This window comes from Aquarana catesbeiana, linkage group LG07, assembly GCF_042186555.1.
Source record: "Aquarana catesbeiana isolate 2022-GZ linkage group LG07, ASM4218655v1, whole genome shotgun sequence".
Classification (NCBI taxonomy): domain Eukaryota; kingdom Metazoa; phylum Chordata; class Amphibia; order Anura; family Ranidae; genus Aquarana; species Aquarana catesbeiana.
This window is the reverse complement of record NC_133330.1, coordinates 238240042-238264246: the sequence shown is the minus strand read 5'-3', so window position 1 is coordinate 238264246 and position 24205 is coordinate 238240042. Positions and strand designations below refer to the sequence as shown.

At 42.4% G+C, this 24205-nt stretch overlaps 1 protein-coding gene across 5 annotated transcripts in view; it reads right to left on the bottom strand.

Moving 5' to 3' along the window:
• The window catches only part of DIPK1A (divergent protein kinase domain 1A), a 274738-nt gene extending 251337 nt beyond the window's left edge, over positions 1-23401 (bottom strand). For 2 of the 5 annotated variants that reach the window (XM_073593134.1, XM_073593135.1), the window contains exon 1: positions 23234-23401. The gene's annotated coding sequence lies outside the window, so the exon portion shown is untranslated. Of the gene's footprint in view, positions 1-22731; positions 23212-23233 lie in introns of those variants that run through there. The other 3 variants (XM_073593131.1, XM_073593132.1, XM_073593137.1) reach the window with 2 other exon arrangements.
• Between the last annotated feature and the right edge of the window lie 804 nt (positions 23402-24205).

Below are 24205 nucleotides of genomic sequence, written 5' to 3'. Positions count from 1 at the left end.
TTTTTTCATGCAAAATGCAGCGTTTTGCATGTAATAGAATTCAATGGACAAGCATCAAAAACGCAAGTGCACCGTTTTTGCAGCGTTTTTGATGCGTTTTTGCCGTTTTTTTTTTTTTTTTTGTTTTTTATTTTTTTTTAAGACTGTAAAAAAAAACTGTAAAAAAAAAAAAAAAAAAAAAACGCAAAACGCGGCAAAAACGCCGCAAAAACGCTGCTCAAAAACGTGGCAAGCATGAAAAAAAAAACCTCCAAAAACGCTCAAAAGCAACATGCATAGGTGTGAATCACTGCTGACCTCTCCTAAAAATGCCAGATGCCTGTCTGCTAGATAGCTATAACCAGCAGCACTGATTGTTCAAAAACAAAAAACCCAACAGACTGGCTGTACGGAAGTCAATCAGTAGATCAGCTTCTGTACAACCAGCCTGCCCAAACATAGATCAAAATTTCGATTCATGTATGGCCACACTTATTTGCTGTGTGCACATTACCCATTAGTGATTCAGAATGCAATAACATCAGAGAAACCCAAAGTAACCAGTATTATCAAAAAAGAATTCAGTAATGGCAGCCTACAGTTTTTTTCTCAATACAATTTTAAGTAGAGCAAAAAAGGGAAATATCCGATTGTACTAGGGCTGAAACAACTAATCGATTATGAAATTAATTGATTACTATTTTCATAATCGATTAATCGGCCAGTAACATGATGGGGTTAAAAAAAACAAAACTAAAATGAGCCCTTTATAGTACAAAAAGAGCAAATAATCGCTACTGCAAATATTACCTTCACAGTTCTACACTAAAAAAAAAATTAACCCCTTACAGTAGTGATCATCTACTTTTTTTGTACTATAAAGGGCTAATTTTAGTTTTTTTTAACCCCATTATGTTACTAAACGTCTTAGACCTGGTTCACATCTATGTGTTTTTGGTGCATTTTTGCAGAAATGCACTACAGTTCATTTACATGGTTTCCTATGGGACACGTTCACGCAAAATGGTGCTTTTTTGGTTGAATATACTTCAATAGAGAAGCTGCAGAAAAGCATTTAATGCGTCTTTGCAGTAATTTGTGTTTTTTAATCTGCCCAACAATAAATTGGCAAAAACAAATGCAAAAAGCACAAAATCGCAGCAAAATCACGTGCACAAAAATCAAAACGCACAGCAAAAAGCACTGCAGAAACAGATCAAAAGCAAACTGCATAGGTGTGTACTGAGCCTTATGCTGGCCACACCGATCAATTTTCAGACAAGAATATTCAGACGAAAAATCTTTGTACATTCGCTGAATGAAAGAACGAACGTTCTTAAAAAGACATTGTTTTTGTTTTTAATAAAAAAAAAATTTGATTACTGAGTCTGATGATATTTACCAGATTCACCCTTTAATAGTATATACAGTATATATCTTCTAATAGTATATGCAGTATATCTCCTCTAATAGTTTATACAGTACATCTCTTCTAATAGTATATACAGTACATCTCCTCTAATAGTATATACAGTACATCTCCTCTAATAGTATATACAGTACATCTCCTCTAATAGTATATAAAGTATATCTCTCCTCTAATAGTATATAAAGTATATCTCTCCTCTAATAGTATATACAGTACATCTCTCCTCTAATAGTATATACAGTATATCTCTTCTGTCTGTTATGCTCAGAGTGGTTTTGATATTTTGCTCCCTAACCATATAGTTGGCTATTTATATTTACCACTGCATGGAGATATTTAAGAATAAATTACCTTTTTTTAAAACTTTACACATTAACTAAATTATACACCACACTTTTTTTTAAGGTTATTAACCGAATAATCGATTAATCAAAACAATAATTGGCCAACTAATCGATTATGAAAATAATCGTTAGCTGCAGCCCTAGATTGTACCATATGCATCATTTTTTTAAGGTCTGCTTAGATAAGATCCAGGTTCAGCGTTATACAAATCACTATTATTACTTTTCAATTAATCCATCTGTCTGATTGATCGAGGGATATAAATTCCATAAAGAGCAAGTATGTTTCTCCATGGAAAAAGCTTCTAAAATACCTCAGCGGTCATATAATCAGGGCAAATGTTGATCCACACAATCACACTTCAAAGGCCTAAAGCAGAACTTCAGTCATTTTTTCATTTTTCCATCTATTAAATCTTGTGCCCTTGTTGTTTTAACTATGGATAGCAAAACATTTTTTTTCTGCCAGTAAATAACTTATACAGCCCACTTCATGTTTCTTGTCTGGTAAAAAAAGCCTAGGTTTATGACATCATACACAACTCACTCTCGTAAGAGTTTGCCAGGAAGGGAGGGGGGGGGGGGGTGAGTCATAAGAGGGTCAATGAGAGCTACAGAGCTGGAGGTGTGTGTCTGTGTAAATACAGGAAATGAACAGGCAGCAGCTTCAGGTGCCCACAGTTAAAATGGATGCAGCCAGACTCAGTGGAGGGAGATTTCTGCAGCATATTTGGCAAGTACAGAATCACAGTATATATAAAATAATATGCAAAGTGGTTGGAGGTAAGATTCAGAATGGCAAAGACAAGATAAGACGTTATTATAAATTATGTGAGCAGACTGCAGTTCCACTTAAGGGGTAAATTGCACAAACAATGATTTGGAAAGTACTAAAACTTTTCTAAAGTTCCATCCTTCAAATAAATCACATACACTAAAGACATGTATTATTTACAGATTGTGGATGAGAAGGGGTTTTACTTTTAAAGCTGTCCCTGGCCTCATCCCTTTCCATCTACCAGTACCTGCTGGTCAAGAGAACTATTCATTTATATTAATTAACCAATAGGAATGATAGGGTCAAACATGACTTTTATTCCACTTTCCATATACCGTATATACTCGAGTAGAAGTCGTCCCGACTAAAAGGTGAGGCACCTAAATTTTTTTAGAGTATTGACTCGAGTATAAGCCGAGGGTGATAAATGCAGCAGCTACTGTAAGTGGAAAAGAAGGTCAACAATGCCCATCTGCAGCCTCACTGTGTCCATTGCACGCCTCACTGTGTCCATTGCACGCCTCACTGTGTCCATTGCACGCCTCACTGTTTTATGTGATTAGTGATGAAGCAGCCCTAAATACCTCTTCAGAATTAAATATTACACAAAAATAAATGATCATAAAGTGCTGATAATGTTCCCAGGAATCTCTAAAGCAATCCTTACAATAGGCAGTGCTAATTAATATTGCAATATAATGCTGCAGTAAAGTGCTGATACTAAAGTGCTAGTGACAGTACTCACTGTGCCGATCGGCCTACCTGATCAGCCCGTGCCATGCAGTCAGACGGCGGCCATCCAGTGTACAAAAGCCGTGCAGCCTCCTCGTCCTCGTCCATGATAGGCGGAACACTCAGTTTCCCAGCATAAATCAGCGTTCGGTGTTCCGCCTATCACGCACATCCTCTCGTCCGTGGGATGAGGACGAAAGGACGTCCGTGATAGGCAGAACACTGACTCACTGCTGAGAAACTGAGTGTTCCCCTATCACGGACGAGGAGGAGACGCGGCTGTTTTACACTGGATGGCCGCCGTCTGAGCATGACACGGGCTGATCAGGTATGCAGCTGGGCACAGTGACTCGAGTATAAGCCGAGGGGGGCATTTTCAGCACAAAAAAAAATGTGCTGAAAAACTCGGCTTATACTCGAGTATATACGGTACTTCGTTTGCTAGCAGACAGCAGCCCCAGTGAGTTTATGGGTAAACAAATAGGCATACATGAATGATCTTGGTGTGATCAAATGCTTTTAAGGGCAGAGGACCGATCTTGGGTCTTATTGACCTCAGATCTCTCTATAAAGAGTACCTGTCACAAGGGATGCTTACATTCCTTGTGACAGCAATAAAAGGGATTGAAATTTTTTTTTTTTTTTTTTAAAGCAACAGTATTAAAAAAAAAAAAAAAAATTAAAGCACCCCTGTCCCCCTAACGCACAAAGGCGAATGCACATTTCAGTCCTGCACACACGCAAACACCAATTGTCCTACACATGTGAGGTGTCACCCCAAACATCATGGGCAGTAATTGTAGCACCACACCTCCTGTGTAAATCTAAGGTGGTAACCTGTAAAGGCTTTTAAAAAGTTGCCTACGGATAGTAAAATTTACGTTGTTTATTGCAATTGCATGGGCGTGCACAATTTTAAAGGGTGACATGTTTGGTATCCATTTACTCGGCGTAACATCATCTTTTATATTTTACCAAACAATTTAGTTATGTATTGAGTTTTTTTGGTTTTTTTTGTCTAGGGCCTCTGCTTTAACTGCTAGCCGACCAGCCACTGCAGTTATACTGCGGCAGGTTGGCATGGCTGCGCAAATCGGCGTAGCTATACGTCGCTTCTTTAAGACGTCATAGCAGGTGCGCGCGCGCGCCGCGTGTCCCCGGAGCCGATACGTGTGACAGAACGAAAACGGGGATGTGTGTGTAAACACACATCCCGGTTCTCTCAGGGGAGAAGAGACAAGTGTGGCCTAATAAAAGACGTCAACCCTTCAGATTTGCCTTCCTGGGAAATTTTTTATTTTTTTTTAGCTAGTAGATTGGGACGCCGATTTAATCCCTTGGACAAGTAGTTTTTGAAAAAATGTCCTCACCCCTGTTGAAATACTTAGAGGTTCTAAAGGCTAAACTTTTTTTTACCTTCGTGCATTCTATGCACGAAGGTAAAAACCTTCAGTGTGTAGCCCCCCCAATATTTACCTGAGTCTAATCTCAATCCAGCAATGTGCACGAGAGAAGCTGCTCTCCCAGCTCTCTGCCTCCTCATTGACTCAAAGACAATGGTTTCCGCTGCCGAGCACAGCCAATGAGGGGGAAGTGAGGGCGGGGCAGATCTGTGTGTCCTATGCCTCACAGGAGCAGGGCTCGAGGGCAAGCAAGCAGTTTGCTATGGAGGCAATCAGCGGGGGGGAGCCATGAGTGCCAGTGAGGGACCTTAAATTTTACCTTTAACATTTTAAATTAAAGCTAAACGCAAAAAAAATATGTATTTTCTTTTTTTTTTCATTTTGGATAGTAAGGGAGGGTTATAACCCGTTAGCTTTTTTTTTTTTTTTTTTTTCTCCCCCCCCCATTCGTGTCCCATTGCATAGATTTTCCTTCACTCCTTGTGCTATAGCCAAAATGAGGGAAAGGAAATCCCTTCAAAGTGAGGGAAATCCCAGGTTTCCCCAGGATCACTAGAACTAGTGTCCTCAGTGGAAGATTTAGTTCTGTTCTGGTGACAACCCAAAGTTTGGGATTTTCTTCCACTCTTAACGATGATAGTAAACAGGACAGGTAGAGGAAGGTGAATCTCCCCAACGGTGGCACAGACAGCAACATTAAACTAAAAAAAGAGAATGAGCCAGCATGCAAGCGGTCGACTTCATGTGCAAATACATATATTATGTCTGTCTTTGCACATTTTGTATATCATCATTGCAAGATGGCCTCATTAAAACTTTGAAGACAACGGGTTGAAGGTTGGCTCTCTCTTTTTTGGTTCTTTTAAAAAGGTATCGCCATTACTGGCACACTCCCAACAACAGAAAAGCGAGATTAAAAAAAAAAGGGGTTTGATGCTGTGAAGATTTGTTACAACGCAACAAATACCTGAATGTTCTGTCCCCTGTTCAAAACAAAATAAAAAGGCTTTGCCTTTAGGAATAATTTAAACGGCAGCATTTTACCTAACAAAGAATTTCAATCTCTTTCATCCAGTATCAATATTTACACATCCCCATCACACACAAATGAACTGACCTTTTTGTGCTGCAGATAAGCAGCGCAGTCTGATCACTTTGTCACCCCTGGCCCGTGATTGGATAGTAACAGAGCAGCAGCACAATGGATAGCTCATCCCTCTGCTCTATCCTCCTCAGCATACATGCCAGAATAGGCCATAGTACTACTTTCTGCTCAACATTTTAAACCCTTTTGTGCAGGGGATTACAAGCGATTGGTACAAAAGTCAAATTAAGGTACTTAAAATAATTAAAATCATTTTAAATGCAGTTAAACTACATACAACTGAAATGTATTGGTGTTTTCATATCTGCCTGGAGTGTCTTCCGCTTTATAATGGAGAAAATCATCACAACTCTTAACATACTGTCAGGCCGAGCGTCACAGTGGACTGAGCACAGCTAAAGGAGAGCAAATTAAATAAAAGGTTGTAGATCATTCTGCAGAAGAACTTGGAAACAAACAATTAAAATATCTGTTTCCTACAGAAAATAAAAAAAAATCACCACTATTAGGATCACTACTGCATCATTTCAAAACTATGACAATCATCTGGAGATTACCAGTTAGTCAGAGTATGTTGATTATTCCAAGGTGCCAAAAGCCATAATGCAAACATTTCACAGAATACATAGTAATGAGTCTGTGCTCAACTTCCAACCTGTGGAATTTCACTTTAAAAAGACAAAGAGGAATATCCAATAAAGATATTACAAAGCATTTAGCTGTATGGCCCTTTTAAAAAAATGTTCTGAATGTAATTAAGGAAAGCCTTGTCGCCTAGCTTTCCGACGCATGTGCCAGATTCAGGTAGTTATTACTACAACTTTTAGAATCTGCTGCTATGGCTGCGAGATACTCAAAAAGAATTATCTGCCTGTACCAGATAAGCGAACTGGCAAAAACTAAGGTCAACTTTGAGTTGGTGTACAAAGAGATGCTGGCGCTGAGTGGGGCATTTTGCGCTGGGATGCTGTCATAGACCTGGGCACACCCTAATCACCCAGTGTGGCTCATATTCCCCCCGTTTAGACCCCTGATATTTCACCAAATAGAAAAAGGTCCTTTTTTTTTTTTCTTTTTTCTCCTAAATAAAATTGTAAAAAATAATAAAATATAAAATAATAAAAATGAAAACTACTGACACTATCCACTGCCCTACTGACAACAATCTCTGCTCTACTGACACCGTCCACTGCTCTGACACCGTCAGTATATATGCACATGCACACACACGCATATGTGTTTGAGCTTTGGGGTGCACACCCTAATGCAACAGGCTGTGTACACCTATGGATGCTGTTATGACTATGACAGCATTCAGCACAGGACTCCCTGGTTGCCATGAAGCCAGCATCCACCGGTGTCCTAGTAACCAAGGACTCATTCCCAGCACCATTCAGCTGCCAGCTAAGTGTGGCCATACCAGGACAATTTTGTCTATAGCATCCCCGCCCCTTTGTTTACACTGAGCTGTTAGTTGGGGGAATCCCCCTGCCAGGAGTTGAATGGGGATGGGGCACAACCAACAGTGTTCTAGTTAGCAGGGGAATGACCATGCACTGAGGACATTACTTCCTCAGTGACTTCATCATGTACCCATTTGTGATAGAACATGAATCTGTAGCCTGAATAGACATTTGTTGTGCGGTGGAGCGACAGAATTTTATAGAGTTTTTATAACATCACTAATTAATTGAATGCTTATGCGTTGGTATACACTGAACAACCTTTCATTCAATATGATCAAAGATTTGAAATTGTTTGACAACAGCTAAATGTCATAACACAAGTCAGATGTAACGATCAATGCCTGTTGCTCCAATCAGTTCACTGTTCCAGAAAGACCAGTTCACATTTCTAATCTTCTTTGTTGTTGATGAAGATTCATGCAGTTCACAGATTTAACTGGCACAGCTGACTACCACTTAAAGAGGAAGTAAACCCTAATGGGTTTACTTCCTCTTCGTTTCCCTGCAAAGGTAAAGCATAATGGGCTACTATGCATCGCATAGTAGCCCATTATGTGTCACTTACCTGACACAGAAGCCTGCGATGTCACCGCTGTCCCCTCTGCTACGGAGCATCCATTTTCTTTCCGGATATCGTGGCTCCAGCGCTGTGATTGGCTGGAGCCGCGATGATGTCACTCCCGCGTATGCGCACGGGAGCCGCCACTAACGACATATCGCCGTTAGCAGCGGCATGCTCAGTGCGCCGCTGTCTACGTAGCATGCGCCGTAGACAGCGGTGCCTGTCTTTTTGCAAATATCTCCTAAACCGTGTAGGTTTAGGAGATATTTCTTGTACCTACAGGTAAGCCTTAATCTAGGCTTACCTGTAGGTCAAAGTGGTCTGTAAGGGTTTACAATCACTTTAAATGACATTTCTGTTGCTCTACCACTTAGCCCCGGTTCACATTGCATGTAATTCACACCGCATTCCCGTGCAAATCACATGCGACTCTGTGCGGTGCAATTTGAGCCCTTTCATTTGAATGGTTCAAATTGCACAGCATCTGCATGAAAAAGGTGCAGGCAGCTTTTTTTTTTGTTTGCACTGGAACCAGATCACAGAGGTGTTCATATCCATGCGATCCATTTCAGGCAAAACGCACTGCGTTTTACAATCTGCTTTTGGAGTGTCGGTAACTTTTATTTGACACTCGCAGCAGATCACATGAACACAGTGCAATTGCTATGCGGTATGGGAAACGCATAGAAATCGCTGCTTTTGCCGCATCAGTGTGAACCGGGGTGTAAAGTGGAACTAAACCCATTGATTCAATGGTTTCCCAAAACAGTTACATTCAAGACATGCTGTGAATGGTTACTATTACGGTTGCTTGTACTCTCAAACTGTCAAGCCATCCAACGACTGAAGTCTTAACTGATCACATAAGCAGAACTATGACAACTACAGATCAAATGATCAAATAGAGGCAAACATTGCAGCTTCCTTAGTTGTAAAGGATAGGAAGGTTTAGTTCCAGTTTAAATAGATATTTACCGGAATGGTGTATTTTTTTTCCCATAGATTCCTGTCATTCAGTTTTGTTCATTTGTAACCATTTACCCATAAATTCACTGGGACTGCTGTATGCTAACAAACCATGGAAATTGATTTGTGGAAACCAGAAAAAAAAAACAAAAAACTTAGAGATAAAGTCATTAGCAACTAGATTTCTGTTTCCATTTTCCCAAAGATAAAAAGAAATATGTTGGTTGGGGACAATCACAGCTCTGCCTTTGCTTTATTGCTTTCTTTGTTATCTTCCAAATGCAGAAATTCATGACAAATAATTGTTTGGATATAAAAATCAGATCTAATTTTCATTACTGGCCCCATTAAAGTGGAACTCTAAGCAAGAGTTAATCTCAGGGTAGTGCCATAATGCTGCCCCTCTGAAAAGCGTATTGTAATGAACCACTTTTCAGAGGGCATTTAACAGGCACAGTGACTGCTTTTCCCCTCAAATTTCCGACCCACCACACTAGTCACATGCTTTACAAGCAGTTGCAGGGCAATGATGGCTCAGCCGTATTCACTTAAATGGGTCACATTTGGCAGTGGTACTGCATACCAAATACGTCAAGTTGTTTAATTAGTGCTGCAAAGCATCCCTGCCATGGAATTGGTACAGCCCTGAGTGGCTGTGTTTCTAAATTCACTTGGACTTCACTGGCAGGATGAACAGATATTTGTGGAACCTTGCAGGAGGACTAAAAGAGCACTGCAACTGCACTTATAATTGCAGCACTTTTATTTTTTTTATTTTATGGAAGGCCATAGTTCTACTTTTAAAGAAGAAGTAAACTCTCCCACTTTGATGCCGCTTTTCATTTAGTCCATTATAATAATTATCAAACTATAGCCACTGTAATCCAGCCAAAATCGCATATTACTTACTGTTTAAAGAAACTTTAAAAAACGTGTTTCCAAGGGTTAAGGCAGCGCCATCTTAAGTATTGTTTTCTGAGTCCACAGTAGAGTGTATTTCTGCCCTTACATTGAGCACTTCCTGTACTGTTAACCAAGCCTCCTTCTCAATCCAACGTTTCTATGGCAATCCTGCTTCACTGCTCATAATATTTCATAGTATTTACTTGTGCCTATTATCTATTGTTTGCCTGTATCAGCCTTATCAGCTTCAACTGATAAGGCTGCAGTAATGCTGTCTGTTGTCCAAGTTTACATTCCATGTGATGTCACATGGGGTGTAGTAGGAAGCTCTGAGTGATTATGCAGTCTTTTGGGATGTCAGTGTTGTGCCCTAGGAAGATCTGATAATAGACAGACAAATACACAGAGTGTGCCGTAAATCAGGGGAGATCTGGGCATGCTTAGTGAAGTCATTCTAAAGAACAAAAATGATTACAACAATACTAAGCAAGTAAGGAGATATCTACGAGCAGCGTTCATTAGGGTTTTTTTATGCTGATTTACATGGGACAAAGTTGTCGGGAAAGTTTACAACCACTTTAACAGCCTCTCACATGGCAATTTGATTGACATTGTACAAGTGAGCAAAAACAAGAGATTCGTTGATTAAACTATCAACGGTGCAATGCACAAGGTACTGCTCATCATTTTGCCAAAAATATCAATCAGTTTTTATTGTAAAATGATCAAAATGCATAACTAAAATCACAGTCAGACAGTTTTCTGAAACATAAGCAGATGTTTGATCGAACAGAATAATAATAATAGTAGTACAGTGGAACCTTGGATTACGAGCATAATCCGTTCCAGTAGTATGCTCGTAATCCAAAGTACTCGCATATCAAAGCGAGTTTTCCCACTGAAGTCAATGGAAACGAAAATAATTAGTTCCGCATTGACTTCAATGGGATGCAATACCGCATGCGGCCAGAGGAGGTGGGCGCCGGAGAGCCTCGTAAACGGCCGAAAAGGCCCGAGCACACTTCGGCTGACCTCGGAAAGACTACGTTCACGAGCCTTTCCGAGGTTTGCCGAGGTCAGCTGAACTGTCCTTGGGCTTTTCGTGCATTTCCAAACGCCGACGATCGGCGCTGTTCGGCTCCGGCGCCCCCCACCTCAGGCCAAAAGCGTTACTGCACACAGCTTTTGGCTTGAATCCTGCTCGTTTTGCGAGACAACACTCGCAAACCGAGTTAGGATTTTTAGAAATACAGTGCTCGTTTTGTGAAACGCTCGTTAACCGCGCTACTCGCAAACTGAGGTTCCACTGTAGTAATAATATTTTGCCACTTTGATGTTAGCATCAGCCCTATAATTACTAGCACTTGTGTATTGTTACAGTTAATTAGGGCTGCAACTAACAATTATTTTCATAATCGATTAGTTGTCCGATTGTTTCGATTAATCGGTTAATAACCTTAAAAAAAAAAAGTGTGGTTTATAATTTAGTTAATATCTAAAGTTTAAAAAAAAAAAAAAGGTATGGTTAGGGAGTAAAATCTTTAATCCACTCTGAGAATAAACGGACAGAAGAGATATACTGTATATACTGTTAGAGGTTGAATCTGGTAAATATCATCAGATTCAGAGATCACATTTTTTTATTTAAAAGAAAAAAAAATGTTAAAAACTGTTTTGCAGATTTTCAAACAGAACTGTAATATATTATATGCTGGCCATACAAAAACAATGTCTTCCTTAAAAAAATATTTTCATTTTAAGAACATTTGTTCGATTTTCTAATCATTACTGGGGTCAAAGCAACGTTTGTTTTCAACCACAGTGACGGGAAATTTTAGAAATAATAGAAAACTTCTTGGTCAAAGGAATTTTTAGACAGTGTATGTGGTTTTCGTTCAGAAATTTAAAACATAGTTTTAAAACAGAATGTTAAAAACAAGTGAAAATTTCAAACAACATTCTTTCATTCAGCGAATGTACAAAGATTTTTCATATGAATATTCTCGTCTGAAAATTGATCCGTGTGGCCAGCAGAAGGCTCGAGACACACCTATGCAGTTTGCTTTTGATCTGTTCCTGCAGTGCTTTTTGCTGTGCGTTTTGATTTTTTGCGCACGTCATTTTGCTGCGATTTACGTTTTTGCATTTTTTTATGCCTTTTTTTGGCCAATTTGTTGTTGGGCAGATTAAAAAAAGAACACAAATTGCTGCAAAAACACATTACATGCTTTTCTACAGCTTCTCCATTGAAGTATATGGAACCAAAAAAGCACCGTTTTTGCATTGAAAAAAGTCCCTGACCCTTTCCAAATATGCAGCAGCTGAAAAAAGCATAGATGTGAACGTTAAATGAACTGTAGTGTGTTTCTGCAAAAAGCACCAAAAAACACATAGGTGTGAACCAGGAACCAAGACGTTTAGTAACATAATGGGATCAAAAAAAAAATAGCTCTTTATAGTACAAAAAGAGCAAATAATCGCCACTGTAAGAGGTTCATTTTTTTACTGTGCAACAGTGAAAGTAATACTTACAGTAGCAATTATTTGCTCTTTTTGTACTCTAAAGGGCTAATTTTAGTTTTTTTAACCCCATTATGTTACTGGCTGATTAATCGATTATGAAAATAGTAATCGATTAATTTCATAATCGATTAGTTGTCGATTAATCGATTAGTTGTTTCTGCCCTACAGTTGATCCATTCTTGTATGTCAATACGACACCAGTGTCTGGTCTGAAAGACAGGTAAGACTGGGTGCAATTGTATAGCAATGGTACCTAATGCCTAGTACACACGGGCAAAATGTTTGGAGGCACCGGCCGGTTTAACAGAAACCAACCGACATTCAGCCTGCGTGTACTGCAGTCCGTCCGACAGAAGCTGGGCATTCAAAATGGGCATGACTGAAAAAGGCTTGTCGTTCTGCTCCTAAATCAGCGCTCTCAGCCATTGGCTGAGAACGCCGACTAGAGTGTACCTGTCAGAACACAGTAGAATAGCAAGGGAGATCGCTGTACTAACGTCGGATAGTTAGTGGAGCGGCTCCTCCTAAGCTGTCAGTTATTTTTCTTTCAGCTCTGCTGGGTTGAACGAAAGTTGAACGAAAAAAATACTAGTGTGTAGTAGGCTTTAGACCATTGTTGTTTGAGATTTCTAGTGGGATCATGCATATTGCAAATAACACTGTTGACGGACTTGAGCCCTGTGGCATCCCTTGATGTAATAGAAGTGAAGAGGATGAATAGATTCCTGCTGTGACTTTTTGTGATCTCCCTGACAAGAAGGGTGTGAACCAGCTGAGCAGAGTACCCTCCTAGTCAGTGGTCACCAACCCTTCTGACCTCATGGAACACTAAACTCACAATTTTGAATCCAGCGGGCGACTAACATAAATTTTACATGCCTTATACACACACAATGCTTCAGCTCTCTGCGCCCCCCTCTGAACTCTGCATCAAACTGCTGCCTTACACAGACGCATCACTGGATCTCACCTCCTTATCCAGCCATGTACTCGAGCTACATGCTTCCCCCCCAGTCTGTGAGCAGCACTGCCATTGGAAGTCCCCTCTTCTTTAGCTTCTGGCTCTCTTTGTGGTAGTCTGGACGCCTTCCTCTGTGTTTACAGTATTCGGAACTACAGAGGAGGCATCGGGTATCAATGTGACAGTATTGACTGCCAGCGCGCATTCAAAACAACACTTGAAACAACATTGGGCAGTATACATCCACCACAATGTTGATGCGTGGGGACCACCAAAATTTTCTTGTAGACCATCAGTGCTCCACAGACCACTGGTTAGCAATTGCTGCTCTAGACCACAGAGCAACTTTACAGCGGAACTAAAGTCTGCAATACTTACATCTGCTTCAAGTGTCTGAGATCCGGGTGCCAGTCTTCAGATTTCTTAATTGGCAGGCGAGGGATGATGTTAAATCCTGCGCATGTGCAGGACTACAGTCATCCAAGCATACTGGAGTGTAAGTAAGCTGCAGCTTCTTTTTTTTTTTTTTGCACAAAAGACATTGCCTGTCTCTTCCGCAATAAAGAACCTGCTTGCTCACAGTTTTATTTCAGATCTTAGTTCTGCTTTAATTGATCTAGTAAGAATTTATGGTGTATGGTGTCAAATGTAGAAAAAGATCAAGGAAGATAATAAGGATGAAGAATTGTCCCTTATCTCTAGTCATCAATATTCAATAGGCTGACCAGTACTACATTTCTACTGTGCTTTTTCTAAAACCAGCCTGAAATTTGTCAAAGATTTTGTCAGCCAGACTCCAAACCTGTTAGGGATTGCCTTTTCAATCACCTTTCCTAAAAATAGGCAGTTTGACAATGATCTGTAGTTGGTCAAGATCTCTGAATCCAAGGAACAATTCTTAGGTAATGGCCTGATAGTTGCTTCCTTAAGTTGGTAGATCCCCATACCAAAGAACACTGTACACATTTTTTGAACTGCTTGGCTAAAGCAAGCCAACATTGGACCTCTGTAGGACTTGTGTCAAGGTCTCATGTAACTGTGCTAATCATCAAAGGCTTCGTCCAGTTTCTTTAACATAAATACTATCAAATGTTGTCCAAAGGCTTGTTGGTGTGAAGTCTGTACTACGGGGTCCTATGAGGTCTTCTGAGTTTTCAGACCTAATTCCATCTCTGATCGAGGAGACTTTGTTGGGAAAGTTATGAACAAATTCCTCACATATTTTCAGTAAGGTTCATACTTGGCTTCATGCACCCTTGGTTTGCACAATTTTTTCACAATGCAGAAGAGTTGAGCAGGTTGGTTACATGATTTTACAATTTCATGCGACAATCAATCAATCATCAATTTTTGTGTGCAATAATGGTCTGATAATCTTTAAGATGTTGCTTAAAGGATTATCTGGCCTGTTCAGCATATGCTTTCCTCCACTGCCTTTCCAGCTTATGAAAAGGAAGGGAAGAAGAAATCAGTAACATTCCACCATGGCTAGTCAGCATGGTGGTTTGAAATGTATTCAAGTGATACTAAAGCCACAACAATAAAATATGTCTGTATATGCAGAAAAGCATGCTTATTATACTCACTGTGGAACTTAAGGGGTTAATCCTCTGCATTGTGTAAAAAGGCTCTTTGACACTATATGGACAGATCCTTCACTCCTGCACTGTCTATCTTTGCAAGGCCATATAATACAGTGAGGGTAGCCATCCTGCACATGCTCAGCTTAGTTTCTATTGCTGGAGAGAACATTTCCCATTTCAGTTGAACTGTTCAGGTCACATGATACTGACATCACACATGTGGGTGTGTATACAAGCTGTAGTAGAAATATCCTCCTACCTGAAAACTCAGCACTGGACAAACTGTGCAGTTATCATGTGACCATGGTATTCAGATCAGCAAAAAAAAAAAAAAAGTCACATTAAGCAATCAATTGTTGATTGTATCAATACAAGTGTGGCCACCATTGGTCACCTATCCTCCCCAGCCGGTAATATAGCCCTGAATGGCTAAGAGTGCTGAACCCTTCCCTCCTAGCGTCCTGATGCTGTACAGGATATTGTTCAAATCCCAGCCAGGACACCATCTGCACATGGAGTTTGCATGTTCTTTCTGTGCTACCATGAGTGTCCTCCTACTCTGGTTTCCTTCCACATTCCAAAGACATGCTGGTAGGTTTATTGGCCCTAATGTAAGTGCGTGCGTGTGTTCAAAATGGGGACCCTTTGACGGAGAGGGTGGGGAAATGTGAAGCAAACTGTTCTCTAGGCAATTTGATGCTCCGTGTATTGTACCAAGTGTGAAGTGATGTTTTACACTCTGTGACAGCATTTTCATGTCATTACTTTGTGCTCTTTAAGCAGAGTTCCACCCTATTTTACAACTTGTGCTTAAAGGAATGACCACCCCTCCACCTCTTGTTTTTGGATAATTCATTTTTTTATTTTTTATATTAATTTACCTTATGTGAAGTACTGAGTGTACTTCTGTCCTACCTGGGCCGCAGCCCAGTGCATCATTTCCGCCTTCACCCCGCTGCCTTCTGGGACCTGTGTGTGTCCCAGAAGACGACAGGCCATTCAGAAAGCGCCGCGTGACTCGTGCATGCGCAGTAGGAAACCGGCGGTGAAGCCTGAATGCTCCACTATCAGTTTCCCTTAGTTCCAATGTCAGTGCCTGCACCCGAGCCGATGGACGGATCGGCCTTGGGGGGGCCGACATCGCGAGCTCCCAGGACAGGTAAGTGTCCTGATTAAAAGTTAGTAGCTACAGTGTTTGTAGCTGCTGACTTTAAAAAAAAAAAAATGTTTGCGGCTGGAACACCGCAACATTTTGTATGGTCTTTCTGGAAGTTTGTTTTGCTTTGTATGGCTTGTTGAGTTCTTCATAAACCCATTATCTGAAAAAAAAAAAAATTTATATTTATATTTATATATATATATATATATATATATATATATATATATATATATATATATATATATATATATATATATATATATATATATATATACATACATATACACACACACATATACATATATATACACACACACATATATATAGATTCTAAGCTCCTTGAGAGCAGGGACTGTCAGAAATGTACATTATCCAAAGTGCTGTGAATAAGCCAAATAATACGGAGAGCGTTGGTCGGATGTTGGAAAAAAAATACTGATTTTTTTTTGTAATTAATGTAAAATTATTTTAAATTGTGTTTTAACATATCTGCCTGAGTTCAAATATAATTGCAAACATTGTAAAATCCTTGCCACTAATAATAGCCTAAAATCTGCAGCCACTCCAAAGAATTTAAAAGCAGTGCCCAAAATTTCTGAAACATAAAATCATCATTATATTAGCCAGCAGAGAGGAAAAAAAAAAAGCCTCACTGTATCAGAGAATAGCCCAGCATTCAGTCATATTCCTTACAGGAAACATTACATGCTTAATTATTTTAGAACAAACAAAGCTTGTTATCATAAATCAGAAATACCACAATCCAACTCGCTATATTAAAAAAGGATCATTCCGAACACATTGTGGAATGTTTTCTGAGATCACCTAGTTGGCAATGTGAATCCCCAACAGTTCCACCACACTGGCTCTGATCAAATAAAAATTCACATTTACTACTCACGGTTGAAATCCAATCACTAAAATCTTATGTCAATGTTAATGTATTAAGCCGATTTCAAAAGTGATCCTTGTTCACACACTTCTTTTGTTGGGTGACCACACCTACCTCCCAACTATATTCCTGTGATGTCACCTAGGCCTCTGATGGAGACCACAAGTGGCCACATTATAATTCATAATGCGGACATGGTCCACTGTTGTTACCCTCATGAAACCAGCCACAGAGAGGCCATGGAGCCATTGCTGGAAAGCATGCAAAAAACAGGAAATGGCTGCAAAGAGGATGCAAGGAATCAGCAGCACTGAAGCACAAAGGTGATGAAAGGAAAAGACAAAAAATAAAAAGTGTTTTATTATTACAAAAAAAAAAAAAAAAGAATTTAGATATTAAATAAGCAAACGAATGTGGTTTTGTAAGCATTACCATTTAACGTATATTAAAAGCAAGCAATGTGAGTACCAGCATTTGTCTTGGCATCAGCCTCTTGCAGTCTACACTATTGTATGTAAAGCAGAGCTCAGAGCGGGTGAAGCAGCACACAATGACCTGCTAGATAAAGAGAAACTACTGCAGAGCAAGGGTAGAGTTGCACATCTCAGGACTGGATGGACAGAAAATACAAGTATTTCATCTGTATACTTATGTTAGCCTGGGGTGTAGCTTTGCGCTTTAGCTTTGCCTGTTTACAACGAGGAGGGGGCGGCGGGAGGGGTTATTTACTAAAGGCAAATCCACTGTGCACTACAAGTGCACTTGGAGGTGCAGTCACTGTAGCTCTGATGGGGACATGCAAGGAAAATAAAAAACAACAATTTTGCTTGCACATGATTGGATGATAGAAATCAGCAGAGCTTCCCCTCTTTCCCTCAGATCTACATGACTGCACCTCCAAGTGCATTTGTAGTGCACAGTGGATTTGCCTTTAGTAAATGAACCCCAGAGTGCTTTAGCAAACTAAATGTTATTCAGGCAAGATTTACATGTACTTTAAAGCAGAACTGCAGTGAAAAAAAAAAGACCTCTTGCAGCGGGTGCCTCTCAGCACTGCAAGGGTACAATGTTCATTATGTGAAGGAGTAGAGGAATAAACAAATAGATACTTTGTTCCTCAGTCCCCTGGTAGCCCAGTGTTCTTGATCCCTAACATTCCTGGGATGTGGGTGGGCCATCAACATCCTCATATAATATTGGAGAGGCCATGACCTATTGAGCAGCTAAGAAAAGCGGTTTCAGGGTACCAGCCGTGTAGAGGGGCGATAGCTTGCAGGAGCAATGAATAAAGTGGGCCATACATGGATCAATTTTCCATCTGAGGCTGACCCTGACAGCACCACAAACTTTCATATGCTGATCGGAGGAGTCAGGTGGAAATTTGTCAACCGAACAGTGACTGCAGCCAATCAGATACCGTCACTGTTCGGGTATTCTGACAGCCATGGGTGCTGTCAGATACCCAATTTGTTGAATTTCTATTCCCTCTGGACCCAAATGAGCAGCTAACACTTGCAGTGCAAGTGCAGCTCCAATGTAAGGGAGAAGTTTCAAATTTCTCTGTGTTGAGCTTTAACCCTTGTAGTACAGACAGGGATCCACTGAAAGGATTAACTTTTCATTTCCCTGGAGATCCAGTTTAAGAGCCGATTCACACTAGCACGATACAGGAACCAGCGTGATTCCAGTGCCTGTTCCCGCATAGAACTCACGGGCAGTTCACACTGCCCTATGCATACCACTGTGGGTGTCAACAGAAAGTTAATGACACCCCCAGGTCGGTTCGCATATCACAACATATTTGAACTGTCAAATGGTGCAGGAGTTGGATAGCATGGTGTGAACACCCATGCAATCCGATTCCAGTGCAGACCAAAAAAAGGGTCCTCCACCATTTTGGTGTGAATGAAATGCGAATTCAACTATACAATCTGTATGGCTGAATTTGCATCGCACAGACATCATATGTGATCTGCACAGTAGTGTAATGCGATTCACAAGCAATGTCCAACATCGCACCAGTGTGAACCCAGCCTAAAAGCGTAACTAAACTCAGAAACAAATGTAAGATATTGTACCTTACCATTCATTGGATGTGGTGACTGCATGTTATCTTTTTTCAAACTTTCATTTCCATCTGGCGATCAGCCAGTTACACACCTATTGTCTTAGGATGGCTATATGCACTCCTCCACTGCATGTATGGAGGGGAAACATAGCCTTACTTAGAGAGCAGCATAGTCAATCAGTGGAAAGGGTAGTGTTAGATACAGAGGCGTCGTTAAGGGTGGGCTATTGAGGCTGGAGCCCCGAATGTGGGCTCAATAGCCCCGAGTGTCTGGCGGCGTCACCGTGCAGTCCTGTGTGGAGAAAGAGGAGGAGGCACTAGTCAGTGAGTGGATTCATGTGCTGCCCTCCCCCGCGCTCTGCGGATCTCCTAACATGTGCAGAGTGCGGATTATGGCCACCTGGCTGGGCAGCTCCATGACCTCATCTCTGGGATGGACAGCCGTAGTGGAGGATCTACCAGAGCAGGCATCGCGATCAGCGGGGAGCCAGTCTGCCGAAGTGTCAAGGTACATACAGCATGTCCTGCTGCACGACACTGACACATCCTGTGATGTCATTCCCTGACCGAGGGCACCCCGAACATCCCTGCTATCAGCTGCCTGTCACCTCACACACACACAGCCCTGATCATCTACTGTCCCCTGTCTGTCATCATCATCATGCCCCTTTTTATTTCCATGTTCCTGGGAGCCCACCACCCTACCTCCGATTCCTGTCATCAAACTTTTTATCATCTTCTCCCCTGTACCCCCTGTCATCATCATCCCCCTGTACCCCCTTCTATATGCACCCCCCGTCATCATCATCCCCCCGTACCCCCCTTCCATATGCACCCCCTATCACCCCCCACCCTGTACCCCCTGTCATCATCCCCCTGTACCCCCTTCCATATGCACCCCCTGTCATCATAATCCCCCTATCATCATCCCCCTGCCTTCATCATCCCCCTGAACCCCCGCCATATGCATCCCCCTGTACCCCCTGTCAACACCACCCCCCTGTAAACCCCTGCCATATGCATCCCCCTGTATTCCCAGTCATCATCATCCTCCTGTACCCCCTAGCCATATGCATCCCCCTGCCATATGCATCCCCCTGTACGCCCTGCCATATGCATCCCCCTGTACGCCTTGCCATATGCATCCCCCTGTACCCCCCAGCCATATGCATCCCTCTTAACCCCCTGTCATCATCACCTCCCGTACCCCCTGCCATCTGCATCCCCCAGTCATGATCTTCCTGTACCCCCTGCCATATTCATCCCCCAGTCATCATCTCCCTGTACCCCCTGTCATCATTATCCCCCTGTACCCCCTTCTATATGCACCCCCCTTGTCATCATCCCCCTGTACCCCCTTCCATATGTACCCCCTGTCATCATAATCCCCCTGTCATCATCCCCCTGTACCACCAGTCATCATCATCCCCCTGTACCCCCCAGCCATATCCATCCGCCTGTACGCCCTGCCATATGCATCCCCCTGTACCCCCTGCCATATGCATCCGCCAGTCATCATCTCCCTGTACCCCCTGTCATCATTATCCCCCTGTACCCCCTTCCATATGCACCCCCCCTATCATCATCATCCTCCTGTACCCCCTGTCATAAGCATCCCCCTGTACCCCCTGTCATCACCCACCCTGTACCCCCTGTCATATGCATCTCCCAGTCATCATCATCCCCCTGTACCACCATCCCCCCTGTACCCCCTGCCATATGCACCCCCCCAGTCATCATCATCCCCCTGTACCCCTTGCCATATGCATCCCCCTGTCATCATCACCCCCTCTGTACCCCCTGCCATATGCATCCCCCAGTCATCATCATCCCCCCTGTACCCCCTGCCATATGCATCCCCCAGTCATCTCCCTGTACCCCCTTTAATCATTATCCCCCTGTACCCCCGTCATCATCATCCTCCCTGTACCCCATGCCATATGCATCCCCAAGTCATCATCATCCCCCTGTACCCCCTGCAATATGCACCCCCCTGTCATCGTCATCTCCCCTGTACACCCTGTCATCATCATCCCCCCTGTACCCCCTGCCATATGCATCACCCTGTCATCATGCCCCTGTACCCTCTGTCATCATCCCCCCGTACCCCCTGCCATATGCACCCCCTGTAACCCCTGTCATCATCATCCCCCTGTACCCCCTGCCATATGCACCTCCTATCATCATCCCCCTGTAACCCCGTTATCATCATCCCCCTGTACCCCCAGTCATCATCATCCCTCCTGTACCTCACTGCCAGCTTCCTACCACCCCACCCCTTAAATTTACTGGTGCACATCACATATGATGGACGCAGGAAATTTTTTTTCTTCCAGACACATTCAATGGGCAGGGACATTTTTTTCTTTCAGTGACACCAAGGATGTAGGTGCATTTCTACCTAAGTCCCTGCTCATTTATAGTGCACTGACCTGTGTTTTAAAAAAGCCAGCGCCACATACCACCCCCATCCCCCCACCCCCCATTGCCAACCTTGGACTTTGGACTGAAGCCCCTGGTCTTTTTGCCACCTAGCAACGCCCCTGGTTAGATACATTAGCAGATTTAAAGGGAAATGACATGAGTGACTAATAATTTAATGCTGAACTCCAACTACACTTATTAAAGGTATATGTGAACCCTTACCTTGTAAAACAACGCGTTTTTCCATACATTATCACATGATCTCTTTTTGCAGCTACATAAGGGGCTTAAAGAGCTGGGAGTGGATGGAGACGTGTCAGCAGGAGGCAGGAAAACAGCAGAACACTGATCTTCCCAGCATACAGTTGCGCAGAGGGGGTTTGTCAGCATGAGTCTGACCATTGGAGGACAGACAGGCTGTACTCCAAAATAGAATGCAAGAAAGAAAACTGACCCCCTTGGCAAGGATGCCTAGTTTGGTCAGTTACAAATAGGAAAACAGGAACTGGCAGGATCACCAGGTATTTCACACAAAGGAAGTAATGCAAAGAGAAAAGGATACTTTTAACACAAACATGCAGGCATATATCAGCAATATGACATGTTGGGGTAACACACACAGCTAGTTTTTTTTTCCCCTTTTGCCATAAAGGTTTTTCATAAGTGAATAAAAACTGACCATTGTAAGCACTCCTGTCAATCTTAAATGGTTTGTCTCAACACAATCAAAAAAATAACAAGATGACTTACTGGCCGGATAACCGGGTAAACCATGTTACAGGGTGGACTCAGAAAAACGAAGGGGTTGATTTACTAAAGGCAACTAGATTGTGGACTTTGCTAGTGCAGTTGTAATCTGCAAGGGAGCTTGCTTAAAAGTTTAGTAAATGAAGTGAAGATGCACTTTGCAAGGATTAGCCAATCACATGCAAGAAAAAAATAAAAATGAATGTTTTTTTTTCTTGCACATGATGAGGGAAATTAGCAGAGCTTCCCTTGATTTACTAAACTCTGGAATAAATTCCCTAGCAAAGTGCACAGTCTATTTGCCTTTAGTAAATCAACCCCCGTAGACTGCTGTGTAACGCTACTGACAGATTGTATCATACATGTCATTTTTGATTTTGGTCATAGTTCAATCCATTCAAACACTCCACCATAACATACAACTGTGAGAACCCATCAACTGACAGCAGCTCCCTAGTTACCAGCTTCTTAAAGCGTAGTAACACCTGGCAACCAGCTGTCACTATGCTGAGATCAGATTGGCGTTCGGGGTTCTAACAATTCGCTATGGTTTAGTGCACTTCTCCCATTCCTCCCCGTCTTAATAAAGCCAACCTGACATGCTAAATCCCCTCCACCGCCAATTACCGACTGCAATAAAATAAGACATTGGTTAAAAAAAAGGGCGAAAAAGTTTATGATGTGACGCCGGATAACCAGCAACTTACCACCTCGCCGGTCCTCCTCCGCCGACCCAAGACAGATAAACAGGCAATTGATTGTGCTGTATGCCTCCCAGGAGTCTCATCTATTAAAGTGCATCCATTGAAGCGCCTGGATAAATACGGTGCCATAGATCAGCCTGTAATAAGGGCGCTCCAAGGGAAGACATGCTCAGGGAGCTGTGCCCATTAGTAGAAGTTGTGTGTGTGCCCCCACAATCGCCCTTCTCTCATTTTACAGAATGTATGGAATGGCATGGAAGTGCTGCCAGCTACACTCCAATGTGGACTAATGCAAAGCCCTGCTAATGGCTGACTGCATGCACCTTCCTGTCCTGAGGATGTGCCCTCACCATGGACTGGGTGAACCTAGGTGCACTGCAATCAGTCACATGTCCCTACGAGGATGCCATGGAACTCCAGCTGGCTGCACTCTCCAGGAGTAGCCTGACATGCACACTCATGCAGCCGAGCGCAGGCTCAGTGGATTGCCTAATAAATGCATTACCTGGGCTGGAGCTGGCATGGTCAGGAACGCTGCTGAGGCTGCCGCTGCCGTCTTCTCACACGTTAGGTATAGAGAGCTCTGGGGAAGCTCTGGGCAGGAGACGGCTGGGAAGTCTCGCGAGATGGCGCCGCTCAGCCGGCTTCTCGCGTGGTTTGCTGCTAGTGTTACATTCCCGGCATAGTTAGAATGTGACAGCCTGGAGCGCTCTCTGCCAGCTTTTACGGCGCTTACAAGTTGGCCAGCTGCTTGACTTTGTATTTAATCTGTGGAAGTGGTTACTGGAGTCTGTCAGCTGCTTGGCGCCGAGAAATCATTAGAACGCTGGCAATGGTGAGCGGGCAGAGAGAGCTCAGCTCTAGTCCCTCACCATGTATTCTATACTTTGCATTGTACAACCTGCCCCACAGGCACTACTCTCACCATGGAGAGCTCTGCTCTATTACCTCACCATTTATTCTATACTATGCATTGTACAACCTGCCCCACAGGCACTACTCTCACCATGGAGAGCTCTGCTCTATTACCTCACCATGTATTCTATACTTTGCATTGTACAACCTGCCCCACAGGCACTACTCACCACGGAGAGCTCTGCTCTATTACCTCACCATGTATTTTATGCCATGCATTGTACAACCTGCCCTACAGGCACTATTCTCACCATGGAGAGCTCTGCTCTATTACCTCACCATGTATTCTATACTTTGCATTGTACAACCTGCCCCACAGACACTACTCTCACCATGGAGAGCTCTGCTCTATTACCTCACCATGTATTCTATACTTTGCATTGTACAACCTGCCCCACAGACACTACTCTCACCATGGAGAGCTCTGCTCTATTACCTCACCATGTATTCTATACTTTGCATTGTACAACCTGCCCCACAGACACTACTCTCACCATGGAGAGCTCTGCTCTATTACCTCACCAAGTATTCTGTACTATGCATTGTACAACCTGCCCCACAG